Source organism: Protopterus annectens, chromosome 8.part1, assembly GCF_019279795.1.
Source record: "Protopterus annectens isolate FY-2018-M chromosome 8.part1, PAN1.0, whole genome shotgun sequence".
Taxonomy (NCBI): domain Eukaryota; kingdom Metazoa; phylum Chordata; order Ceratodontiformes; family Protopteridae; genus Protopterus; species Protopterus annectens.
Genome location: NC_056742.1, coordinates 19304087 through 19317577, shown reverse-complemented (window position 1 = coordinate 19317577; position 13491 = coordinate 19304087). Strand labels below are relative to the sequence as shown.

At 37.6% G+C, this 13491-nt stretch overlaps 1 pseudogene; it reads left to right on the top strand.

Moving 5' to 3' along the window:
• Positions 1-12817, top strand: part of LOC122810065 — an 80393-nt pseudogene extending 67576 nt beyond the window's left edge.
• The last annotated feature ends 674 nt before the right edge of the window (positions 12818-13491 follow it).

Genomic DNA, 13491 nt, shown 5'->3' with positions numbered 1-13491 from the left:
AGAGCCCTGGGATACACCAGTGGAGACTTACAGGTATGGAAAGAGAGTATTCTGCCATTTTACAGACTGGCTGCTGTCAGTTAAACAGCTACTGAACCAAAGTAATGAAGGAGGGGATAGTTCAAGCTGAGAAAGTTTATATATGAGTTTAGGGTGAGAATCTGTAATGAAGGCTTTTTGACAGGTCAAGGAATAAAGAGAAAACACGTTTGCTTGAGCTGTTTTTTATGGTATCAATGAATGATAGGAAGGCAATAGTTGTATTGTGTGTTGAGTGCTAGCCATGTTGGGTGGATGTTAAGAGCCATACTTGCAGAAAATAGTGGAAGAGTTGCTTATGAATATATATTTCAAGAATTTTTGAAATGGTATTGATAATATTGCAATAGGCTGAAAGTTAGATATGTCATCTGATATATCACATCTATAACTGTCTTTCGGCTTTTCCCGGTTAGGGGTTGCCACAGTGGAACTCCGGTCTGCTAATGATTGGCAGTAGATTTTTATGTGCTGGCTTGCCGGGCCTAATGAAAAACCTTCAACGAAGGAACGCCCATTCACACATGTCAACACACAGAAGATGCTCTAACTGAGAATCGAACGTGCAACGTCTAACTGTGAGGCGACAACGCTACCGCAGCACCACCACCGCAGTATGATATATCACATCTATGAAGAACAATACTACCAGATTTTTCCACAGTGAGGGTACATAGGATTCAGCTATTGATCTATTGATAAGGATAGAGACTAGGTATGCTATAGCATCAGCAGCTATCTTTAGGTATTCAGGTGGGAGGTTGCCAGCTGCAGCGGAGCAAGGTTTTAGTTTAAATAGAATTTTTTTTTTTATCATTTATTTGGAGACAGTCCTAACTGGAAGCTGCTAGCAATGGATATAGAGGGTGAGTTAGGTTCATATGAGGATGTTGGTTGGTGGGTGGGGATAAAAGAAGTGGCAGTGTGTATATTGTATGGACAATGCTGGTTTTGGTCTAAGCTGTTGTTTGCTGAATTATTAGGAGTTGTTGTTATTGTGGGGGGGTGGTAGAAGCACCGGATGGGGTTGATGAGTTTTTCATTAGGGAGGCAATGTTTTCTATGAAGTATTGAATAAGGTAGCAATTACTAATGAAGAGGTATTATGAGAATGGTTGAGTTCCTTGTTTGAACCTGGATGTAACAGGTTACATACTGATGTCCACAATTTTTGGGGTATCATTTTTGTGTTGTTGTAGATGGCTATAATAATATTTTTTTTATTTTTTATCGAGGTCAGCTTGTTTACCCATATTGCACAATTCTCTACAAAGTTGCAGCTTATACAGAGTTTTAAGTTTAAGCCATTCTTTCTATGTTTTGTCTCTGTTAGACATTGTAGCTTTTGCCTGGGTAGTAAGCCACACTGAGTGGTTAATTTTATTAGTTGTCCAGGACAGTATTTCTTCTAAAGTTGTTATATTTCCAGGTAGGATATAGACTGCAACAAAACATAGGTGTATTTTATTGCTAAGCTTAAGAAGTGATACATGTATATCGGCATTTTGGAATTTGGGAATGCTGTGTGAATAGGGTGAGAGACTAAATGAACTTGGATAAATTAAGGCTACTCCACTTGCTTTCTTATAGGGCCTATCAGCTCTGATAATACTATAACCTGGAGGGAGTAGTTCAGAATCTTTAATTTTAGGCTTTAGGCAGGTTTCTATGATAGCAACAATAATAGGGTTATACTGTGACATCTAGGCATGCAGTTCTGTAATTGTGTTACAATTGCTACGGAGGTTGATAGTGACAATAATCAATTTTTTTGGCAGGCCAGTGGGAGAATGATGGGGTGAGTGGTTTGATAAGCTAGTTTTATTAGTATGGATAAGTGGAGGTTCAATAATATGACAGTATAGTTGGGAAGAGGTATAGTGTGAGGTGGTGGCTGAAGAAAAGTTAGTTAAGTTGCAATTCTGTAGGGGTGGTCTTTACTATGTAGATTAAGTAGTGAGTTTTCGGGGCCCAGGTTAGAGTGGGCATCACAACACTGTGGGATTTTTGAGAGGTAGTATATTGATTTTGAGTAGCGTGGTGGTAGTGATGTATTTTGTGCTTAAAATAAAGACAAGGGAAGAGAAAACCATGGAAATATTTTGGTATAGCTATTCCGGATTTCATAGTGTGCTGCGTAAACTAAAGAAGGAGAGGTGCATAGAGATGAAAGTATACAGTGATAGTTTTTTAGATAGGATATTAATAGTAGCAGAAAGAGATATGAAGCTTGGATAAACATTTTAAATTTTGGTTGTTATAGGGAAGAGGAAAAAGTGAGTTGCAATATGAAGTGAAGGGAGGCAGAGGTGGAGTAAGTGGAGAAAATTTGTCTTATTAATAAATTCAATTATGCAATAATGAGAAAGGAAATGGAGGAGTAGCGATGATATTTGAAGTTAGTCAGATGTATAAAGACCAGAATATAACTAAGGCCACTAATGACATTTAGGTGCATGTGACAGTATGAACAGCAGATATAAATTTCTATTGTTTGGAGGGGGAGAACCCCTGAGTGGTTATTTGTGAGAAGTTTACATTGCTGCAGATGGGAGGAGTTAGGCGTCCCATGATAGGTTGGAATTTGAGTAGGGAGGAGTAGGCCCAGTATAAAGGAAGTGATGTCAGAGTTGGCTGGGAATGGGAGTTGAGTGAGAAGCAAAGCGGAGTGGGATCAAACTGACTCCTACAGGAAAACAATTAGTCAACACAACAATGACCCCAAGCATACATCCAAATCAACAAAAGAATGGCTTCACCAGAAGAAAATTAAAGTTTTGGAATGGCCCAGCCAGAGCCCAGACCTAAATCCAATAGAAAATCTGCGTGGTGACCTGAAGAGGGCTGTACACAAGAGATGTCCTCACAATCTGACAGATTTGGAGTGCTTTTTCAAGGAAGAGTGGGCAAATATTGCCAAGTCAAGATGGGCCATGCTGATAGACTCCTACCCAAGAAGACTGAATGCTGTAATTAAATCAAAAGGTGCTTCAACAAAGTATTAGTTTAAAGGTGTGCACACTTATGCAACCAGCTTGTAAGTTTTTTATTTTTTATATTTTTTTCCACTAACACATTTGCTTGTTTTTCAATTGAATTGTACAGGTTATAGGTCACATTAAAGGTGGGAAAAGTTTTGAAATTATTTATTGTGGTTTCATTTTTTATATCACAAAAACCTGGCATTTTAACAAGGGTGTATAAACATTCTATATTCACTGTGTGTGTATATATATATATATATATATATATATATATATATATATATATATATATATATATATATATATATATATATATATATATATATATATATATATATATATATATATATATATATATATATATATATATATATATATATATATATATATATATATATATATATATATATATATATATATATATATATATATATATATATTTCTTATGGTCAAGACCATAAGAGCAAAGTTTTGAAACACTGAAATACAAATAGAAAAAATAAATAAAAACAAAAACAGGGTACAGGGAAGCCCCTGGTACCCCCCCCCACGTGAGGGGCTGCACCCCCATACCCCCTGCTTATTAAATATACCAACTCCCACATTGCACTACAGTGAGGAAAATGGTAAATCTCCATTATAATGGTTCAAAGTTTCAAAACTTCAATCTTATGGCCTCAACCATAAGAAATTTAGAAGTAGATCCATATACGCACAAACATGTATGAGCAGCTGGTAAAGTGAAAATGGATGTGCCCCAAATAAATGCATAGCCTATTACACAATGCTGTTATTTATGTGTAGGATACAGTGGTCCAATAGTGACTTGAGAATGAAAATGTTTATTTTCCCTACTGCTGGAACTCTCAGAGCTAGTGTGTGTGTGTGTGTGTGTGTGTGTGTGTGTGTGTGTGTGTGTGTGTGTGTGTGTGTGTGTGTGTGTGTGTGTGTGTGTGTGTGTGTGTGTGTATATATATATATATATATATATATATAGTGGATATAAAAAGTTTACGCACCCCTATTAAAATGCCAGGGTTTTGTGATATAAAAACTGAGACTACAATAAATCATTTCAAACCTTTTCTCACCTTTAATGTTACCTATAACCTGTAAAATTCAGTTGAAAAACAAACAAATCTGTTAGGGAAAAAAATATAAAAACTAAAAAATGTACAATAAGCTGATTGCATAAGTGTACACACCCTTAAACTAATACTTTGTTGAAGCACCTTTTGATTTAATTACAGCATTCGGTTTTCTTGGGTAGGAGTCTATCAGCATGGCACATCTTGATGTGGCAATATTTGCCCATTCCTCCTTGCAAAAGCACTCCAAATCTGTCAGATTGTGAGGGCATCTCTTGTGCACAGTCCTCTTCAGGTCAACCCACAAATTTTCTATTGGATTTAGGTCTGAGCTCTGGCTGGGACATTCCAAAACTTTAATTTTTTTCTGGTAAAGCCATTTTTTTATTGATTTGGATGTATGCTTGGGGTTATTATTGTGTTGAAAGGTGAAATTCCTCTTCATCTTCAGCTTTCTAGCAGATGCCTGAAGGTTTGGGGCCAAAAGTGACTGGTATTTGGAATTGTTCATTATTCCCTCCACCTTGACTAAAGCCCCAGTTCCAGCTGAAGAAAAGCAATACCAAAGCATGATACTGCCACCACCGTACTTCACCATGGGGATGGTGTTCTTTTGGTGATGCAAAGTGTTGTTTTTGCATCAAATGTACCTTTTGGAATTGTGGCCAGAAAGTTCAACCTTGGTCTCATCAAACAATAATGCATTTTCCCACATGCTTTTGGGAGACTCGATGTATTGTTTTGCAAATTTTACCCAGGCCGGATGTTTTTCTGTATAAGAAAAGGCTTCTGTCTTGCAACACTACTCCATTGTCCAGACATATGGAGAATAAAGGAGATTATTAATAAAGGAGAACCCCAATTAAATAGACATGCCCCTGCAAAAACTACCAGAGTAAAGTCAAACCCAGTTCCATGGTTAACGAGGGAAACTAGGCAAAAATAGCTGAAAGAAATAGAGCCTGGACAACCTGGAGGTCCAATAAAAGTCCTAGTACACAGCAAGCCTACCAACAGATTAGGAATCTAAACAAAAAACTAGTTATCCAAGACAAAAGAAATTACCTCAATAACCATCAAACCCAACACATGAATAACCCTAAGAAATTCTGGGCAGGTTTAAACAAGTTACTACACCCTAGTAAAACCATTAACCCTCCCCCAACATCAGGTTTAACAAAAGACAACATAGCCGAATCATTCAATACATTCTTTACTGAAACTGTACAAGCACTAGCTCAACAATATCTCACTGTCACTACAAGAGGTGTCCCCACCTCCACTGACTACATGCGCACTTTTAAACTGCAACCCACCCCATCCTCCTACATAAATAAACTACTATCCCAGCTGAAACACACAACACTAGGAATAGATTCCCTCCACAACGAATTTCTGAAACTGGTAGCAGCAAAAATAGCTGAACCAGTTTCTATACTAATCAATAGATCAATCACTGAAGCTACAGTACCCCTGATTTGGAAAACTGCCTATATCATACCTCTTCATAAAGGTGGCACTTTCTATGACATATCCAACTACCAACCAATTGCTATTTTATCTCCACTGGCTAAAATATTAGAAAAATGCATCCACCATCAACTTATGTCCCACCTTATAAATCGGGAACTCATATCTCCAACTCAGCATGGTTTCCGTCCAGGTCATAGTACCACCACAGCTCTGTTAGCATTCACAGATATCATAAACCATAACAGGGACAATGGTAAACCTACTTCTGCCCTTTTCTTAGACCTATCAAAAGCTTTTGATATGGTTAGCCATGACAAACTCATCTGCCACCTCAAAAACCTAGGATTAGACAACCAATCAATCGCCTGGTTTGACAACTATCTTAGGGACAGGCAACAAGCAGTACGGTGGAACAATAACTTGTCTCCACTTTTACCAGTCACTCTTGGGGTACCTCAGGGATCAATACTGGGTCCCTTGCTATTCTCAATTTTCACAAACAATCTCCACTCAGCAGCAAATAGCACCAGCCTTATCCAATATGCAGGCGATTCCACTATAATATGCAGTGCCTCAACCCTGCAAGAACTACACAATAAAACCTAGGATAATTTTAACTCAGTTGAAAAATGGCTTACTGACAATGGCCTCATTCTTAACCCCAAAAAGTCCAAGAATGTGCTATTTCACCCCTCACAAAATACCAGCCTTACTGCCACTTTCAATATTCACTCTAAAAATGGTACACTTATCACACCCAAATCTCACACAAAACTACTAGGCATCACCAGTGATAACAAGTTAAAGTTTGATATCCACAATAATCTAGCTATTAAAAACACTCAAAGAAAGCTAGGTAGTCTCTACAAACACAAATCCTACTTGACCCACACTGCTAGGAACACAATTGCTCGCACTCACTTGCTCTCAACATTACTTTATGCATCTCCAATCCTAACAAATCTATCCAAAACAGAAACCAGCCAACTGGCAACCTGCTATAATCAAATAGCCAAATTTGCTAATAGCTCATCTTTTAGAACCCATCACTGTCATAACCTAAAACAATTGGAATGGCTTGAACTGCCAAATTTATTAATCTAAAATCAACTTATCATTACTTATAAGCTGCTCTCCCACCCAAATAAAACACCAGCTTTAAGCAACCTAATTCATCAGTATTCCTGTCCTAGGCAACTCCGCTCCACAGATAAGTTAATATTAACAGTTACTAGATCACACAACCATGCTGGTGACTCCCTCTACTCATATTACATATCCAAAATTTGGGACTCCCTGCCTCCATACATTACCCTGGAATCTTCTCTATTCAATCTCAAAAGCCATCTCAGCAACAAATGGTTATGTCCCTGCTCCACACCAGACTAACTTCAGTCCTACTCCACTCCTGCTATAACTCTTGCCTTAAACACATAATCTCCTAATTGGACTGTTTTAGTCTTATCAATACCACATTCAGATGCATGATGTGAGTCTAGATAGATATTTAACATACTTTATTGTTTGCATATGCATTAATCATTATATATGTATTTGTGAAGGGATTAATAATGTGTGCTCATCTATATTGTCTCAGTTGAATAGACTAGAAACATGTAAAATCTATTTGTATGTCCTGCATATGTGTTTCTTTGGAGCTTTTCTCCCCGGGCCTCCACTGAAAATGGACATGTATCCAGTTGGACTATCCCGGTTAACAAATGTAAAATAAAATAAAAATAAATAAACAAAAAAATATTGTCACATGTAGTACACAACCAGTACTTCCCAGAAATGCCTACAGCTCCTTCAGTGTTGCTGTAGGTCTCTTGGCAGCCCCCCTGACCAGTTTTCATCTTGTCTTTTCATCAGTTTTGGAGGGACATCCAGTTCTTTGCAACGTCACTGTTGTCCCATATTTTCTCCACTTTTTGATGACTGTCTTCAGTGTGTTCCATGGTATATCCTATGCTGTGAACATTTTTTTGTACCCTTCTCCTGACTGATACCTTTCTACAATAAGATCCCTTTGATGCTTTGCAAACTTTCTGTGAGCCATGGCTTTTGCTGTAGCAGGTAACTGAGTAAATGTCTGGAAAATCCTGCTAGGACAGCTGAAATTTATTTAGGGTTAATCAGAGTGTCTTTAATTGATGCAGGTGTGTACCCAAGAAGACTGAATGTTGTAATTAAATCAAAAGGTGCTTCAACAAAGTATTAGTTTAAGGGTGTGCACACTTATGCAACCAGCTTATTGTACATTTTTTTATTTTTTATATTTTTCCCTTAACAAAATTTGTTTGTTTTATAGTTGAATTGTACAGGTTATAGGTCTCATTAAAGGTGGGAAAAGTTTTGAAATGATTTATTGTGGTCTCATTTTTTTTATATCACAAAAACCTGGAATTTTAACGGGGTGGTGTAAACTTTTATATCCACTGTATATACACATACACATACCTATATTACTCAAATGTGTTTCAAAAGGTTAATTTCTACCCCCCCTTTTTGTCTGTCTTTGCAAACATAGTACCCAATGACCTGCTACCATTTTCCTCTTATTCTGTTATGCCAATGATACTCCCCTGGATTCAATATCTTTCCATGCAGGACTAGCTTAGTCCTGCTGGATGCAACTGTTTAGGAGCAGGACGGCAGCGCACTATGCATATTAATGTAGACGCGCTGCCTGAGCTCCTAATCTTACACAAAGCATGTAAGAGTGCAGAGGGCATGTCTGAGAGCAGAGGCCTCAGAACATACACGTCCCTGCAATGAAAAACAGCAGAGTAGCAATAAAAAAATGAGCGAGACTGCTCATAAGTGTTTGTATATCCCCAGCAACATCCTCCCACGTGTACAAGAGCAATAGTTAAAACAACAAATATAAAGATGGTATTTTTTTTTATGAAACAGATGAAATGTAACTGTAGGTGCTCAGATTTGCCCATCACTTAGCTATGGTTAATGCAGCTTAAATCGCAAAAGAGGGTAAAAAGCAAGATATATGCACATGAAGAAGTACAGCAATAGTGTAGTGGGCAGAGCATTCGCCTTACGAGCAGTCATTCCTGGTTCAAGTCCTACTCCAATACATTCCATTTTCCATGTCAAATTACTTTATGACCAATATTTTTTAGTTGCATAATCTACTAAATAACATATATTTGTGAACTGAAGTACTGCATTAAATTCAGATGTGAGGTGTCAGTGTCATAATGTTGCAAAGTCCACAGATAATCATAAGTGCCCCATACAGTATATGTTCACAGGAATCAGGGATACAAATGGAAGGTAAAATGTGTAATGAATGGTAACTCCATACAGTTTCTGAATCCACCACCTTTACAAGAACCATTAGACATTACTGTCTAAATTAGTGCTGTGGTAAGCAGGAGAGTAAGCACTAGTAAGCAAGTGTAAGCACTATTAAGCAGTAGTAAGCGGGAGTAAGTATATTTAAGCAGCAGTAAGTGAGTTTAAGCCTGTTTGCATGGGGGTAAGCAACCCACTTACAATTGCTTAAAAGTGCTTTAATCACTCTGTATGCAACAGATGCTGTTCTGGCCAGAAACAAAATAAACAGTCATTGCATGTCTTGAACCCAGGACCCTGTACACTATAGTCAAGGTAGTTAACACTAAGCCATCACAGCAGTACATAAAACTTGAGGTATCACCAAACAGATCCTCACTATAGGAAATTCAAACTGAACATGTGAAAGGAATTTATATACAGTCTTATGTGGGATAACCTACTACATAACATAAATATGTGAACTGGAGTACTGCTTTAAGCCCAGATGTGAGGTGTCATTGTAATAAAGTGTTGAGATCCTCTAATAAACACAAGGACCGCATACAGTGTATGCACACATGAATCATGGATATCAAACACATATATAATATGTAATGAATAATAAATCAATGCCAAAGGCAAATAGTACACAAATTAAAAATTAAGCAGTGCTAAACACTGCACAGCCCAGCTTACTAGGTGTAAGCAATGTGTAGGCCATCTAACTCAGTTTGCACATTGGTACACCACTTTAAGCAATACCAACCTTAGGTAAGCAGGTTTGCCCATAGCTTAGCCTTTTCAAAACCATCCAGTCACAGCAAAGTGCAGGAAATCTGCCCTATTTAAACCCAACGGGTGGGAATAAATCTCATAACTGGTTGTAGCTTCCCCTTGTAGGCACTATGTCTGGAATGGGAGAGGGTGTGCGCTTTAGGGCACAGCACTGTGGCATCCACGAGTCCAGAGTCATGGCAGAACTCCTTGTGAAAGCTATGACCAGAGACTGCTACAAGGCCAGTACCAGGGTTCCCAATACAAGGCGGAAGCCTGGGACCGCCTCGCCTGTGACCTCACCAGGCCACTGGCATACCCTGAACTGGTGAGCAGGTCAGGCATCACTATGCCCACCTGAAGTGGTAAAAGGAGAATCTCTTGGATCAGTGGATCTAAGAGGCTAGGAGGACAGATAATTATGATGTTCTTGTTTACTTGTTTTCTCCCAGACTGAGACTGACATTGCCTCACGGTGATCATGGCTATCCCAGTAAACAAACTGAAAAATAAATAATAGTTGGCAGGGGTAGTGCAGATTTGCAGGGAAGCTTTTTATTTTTCCTCTTTGCAACATAGCAGATAAGTCAAGAACTTGATCATTTTTCTTTATCATTTCTACTATGACTTGTATTCTGTTTGACTGCGTGTTACATACATGTGTATGTATGTGTGTACACACACACACACACACACACACACACACACACACACACACACACACACACACACACATACACACATAAGCACACGGTTATGGTAACTGATCAACAGAGAATTCATCAACGCTTTCATTTTGAAAGGCACAACTACTGAAAACTAAAACTATCAAAATACAAAAAGATCATAAAGGAAAAAAAAGTTCCTTTTGTGATCTTACAAGGAACCTTCCCTCCCTCTCACTGTGATGGTATCATGGAAAGTTTTTTATAAGGTAAGATTCTGGGTTAGGTTTAGGCCCAGAGGCAGGCTTAGGCTTAGGAGAGTATTAGCCAGGGGGAGGCTGCTACAACCTGTGACCAGCAAATTCTTCCTCCCAGAATGGACACAGACATCCTCCCTGCTAACTCTGTCAAATATCTGAGCTTGTAATCAAGCTCAGGTCACCTGGGCTGTAGTCAGACCTTTATCCTTCTATGCCACCAGAGCTTCGTTTGAAAGACTTTTTGAGATGATTTGTTCTTATACAGCACTTCTTCTTACCTTTCAGATTTTCAGATGAGTAATTAATTGTAAAAAGTACTCTTGAAATATGAAGCAGAGTTTCTAGTGGTTACTAATATTACATTGAAGGTTATTTGGTGGTCAAAGTTTAGTATAGATATATACAACTACACCATATTTTGATACCTAAGTTGCTACTGCAACTGCAGATCTAACATGAGTTGATTTCCCCACCTGTGGAAAAATAATATGTGACTTCAGTGTGTGCTTAATGAGAAACTACTTTTTTTGTCTTTCTTTTAGCAACCTGTTAATCTAACAAAGGTGAAATTCAAATTGCATTGTGAAGTGAACTCTTAAGAGAATGCTGGGTACTGCGAGAAGCTTCTCTTTTGCCACACCCTGAGCAGAAAGAGAGAAACAGAGAAAGAGAAAGAGAGATGGAGAGAGTCAGAAGGTAAACTCTGAAGTATATGGCATGTTAATGACTGACAGAATGGCAAATACTGTTAGGTGTTTTAACAATGCAATATGAAATAACTTGAGGGTTGCTTAACAAGATATATACAATAATTGTACTAATAAAAACAAATGTAAAATAAATAAAATAAAATAAATAATAAGCTGATGCAAGAAATATATTGGAAGATTATCTTTCAGGATGAAGCATGTTCTCAAAAAAAATAAATTACTGAAGTAAGTAGCAAGCATGGCAGGATTATGTTGCATTTCGAAATTCCAAGCAGTTAACTTGTGTGTTTTAAAGTTAGAAGTGAACTTAATGAATTATAAAGCACCGAGGTGTCAAACTACGTATCTACAAGGGGCTGGATTTATCATAATTCCCCTAGTAAATGAAACATGGAAAAGTAGTGTACTTAAAAAGTCAAATAGTAACTAAAACACAGAGTGTTGGAAACGTGCCAATAAAAGTCTATGCTCAGTGGTGTGCTAAGAAGAGTTATTGTACTTTTCACAGAAACTAAATCAGGCAGTTCTGTAATCTATACACCAGAGTGTACTGAGGAAACATGTTGCACTGTTTTTAAGAGTAGTAAGTCAGGCAGAGTGTTGCTGTCTAATGACAGTAAAGCTCATAATTCAATAGTCTGCAGAATAAAATCTTAACAGGCTGCTGAAGCAAATTCTGAGATTGTAGTATCATGTCTTTCAACAGTAAAAAAAAAAAGTATACTGCTTATGTGAGCCATACATGTCCTGTATTTCTGAATTGTTCTGTGTTTTAAAACTCTACTAAACTGAAGCAATATGAGTTACCCCAAAAAACTATTAGTAGTCAACTATGTTTGGCACAGCAAAAAGAGAGTGCTTTGCACCAGTGTCTCTAATAAGCATGCTCAAATGAATGGTTTGCAGCTGAGCATTTCAAATATGCAAAGAGACACCTTATTTGGAAGTAATGATGCTTGCTCTAATTCTAAGAAAGATAGAATAGAAGTTCACTTATCGCGATGTTCTTAACTCACTATGTCCAAAGAGCATTGATCTACCCATTTTTAATATGAGGTGGAAAGGCCACACCATTTATTCCCTTCATACTAGCCTTTATTTTTTGTATGTATAATGGATACTTGCAAAGAAGATACCTAAGTCAGTATGGAATTTACTCAGAGGACTGGATAACTGACCCGCGTTTCATTGTAGGTTTTGTACTGTGGCTGGCTGGATTGTTATTAAATTTACACTCCGATCATCTACTACGAACTCTAAGAAAGCCTGGCGAGATGGGTTACAAAATACCCTGGGGAGGAATGTTTGAATATGTATCAGGAGCCAACATTTTGGGAGAGATTATTGAATGGACAGGCTTTGCAGTGGCCTGCTGGTCTCTTCAGAGTGCTGCTTTTGCCGTGTTCACATTTCTGATTTTAAGTACCAGAGCTAAGCAACATCATAAATGGTACTTACAAAAATTTAAGACTACCCAAATCAAGAAAAATCCTGGTTCCATTTTTATACTGAGAGGGTATGATGAAAACTGTTACATAGTAGCCAAAGTGCCAAACATGAACTAGAGAAGATTTATCGTGACATTAAAACAGAAAGCCAAAAGGCTTTCTAGAGGCTTTGGATTAGTCTTTGAAATGTTGCACAGCATTTACTGATGGAGAAATTAACAAATCCACAAGCAGTGCCTGAGACTACATGTTTTGGAGATCCATAGTAAAAACTTAAATGTACAGCACTTAATGCATAAAACTGACAAAACTAATTTGTTAACTTATTTTCATTCCTTCCTGACTATTGCATATTACTTTATTTAGTTTAATTTTTTTCTTCATTATTTGCTACTACATATCAAAATGCATGTATATTTTATCATGGTACCTTACATTGTGTTATGACTAATTTGTTTAAAATATAATTTGTTCTTGCCGTCATGGCTCTGGTTGCGCCTTAAAAGAGTCCTTGGACCAGTGCACTTACCTGGTTAACAATTGTAAAAATAAAACAAGTAACTAAATGTTGTACATGTGTAGATAATGGGAGATTTATGTATGAAATAAAAATTAGATAAGTTTGAAAAGAAAAAAAAAATGAAAAAAAAAGGGGTGGTTGGGAGGGTAGCCTAATGGTTAAGGTGTTTGCCTTACAAACACCAGGTGCAGGGTTTGAGTCTTACAGGGGATAATTAGCTAGGCTTAAAATTG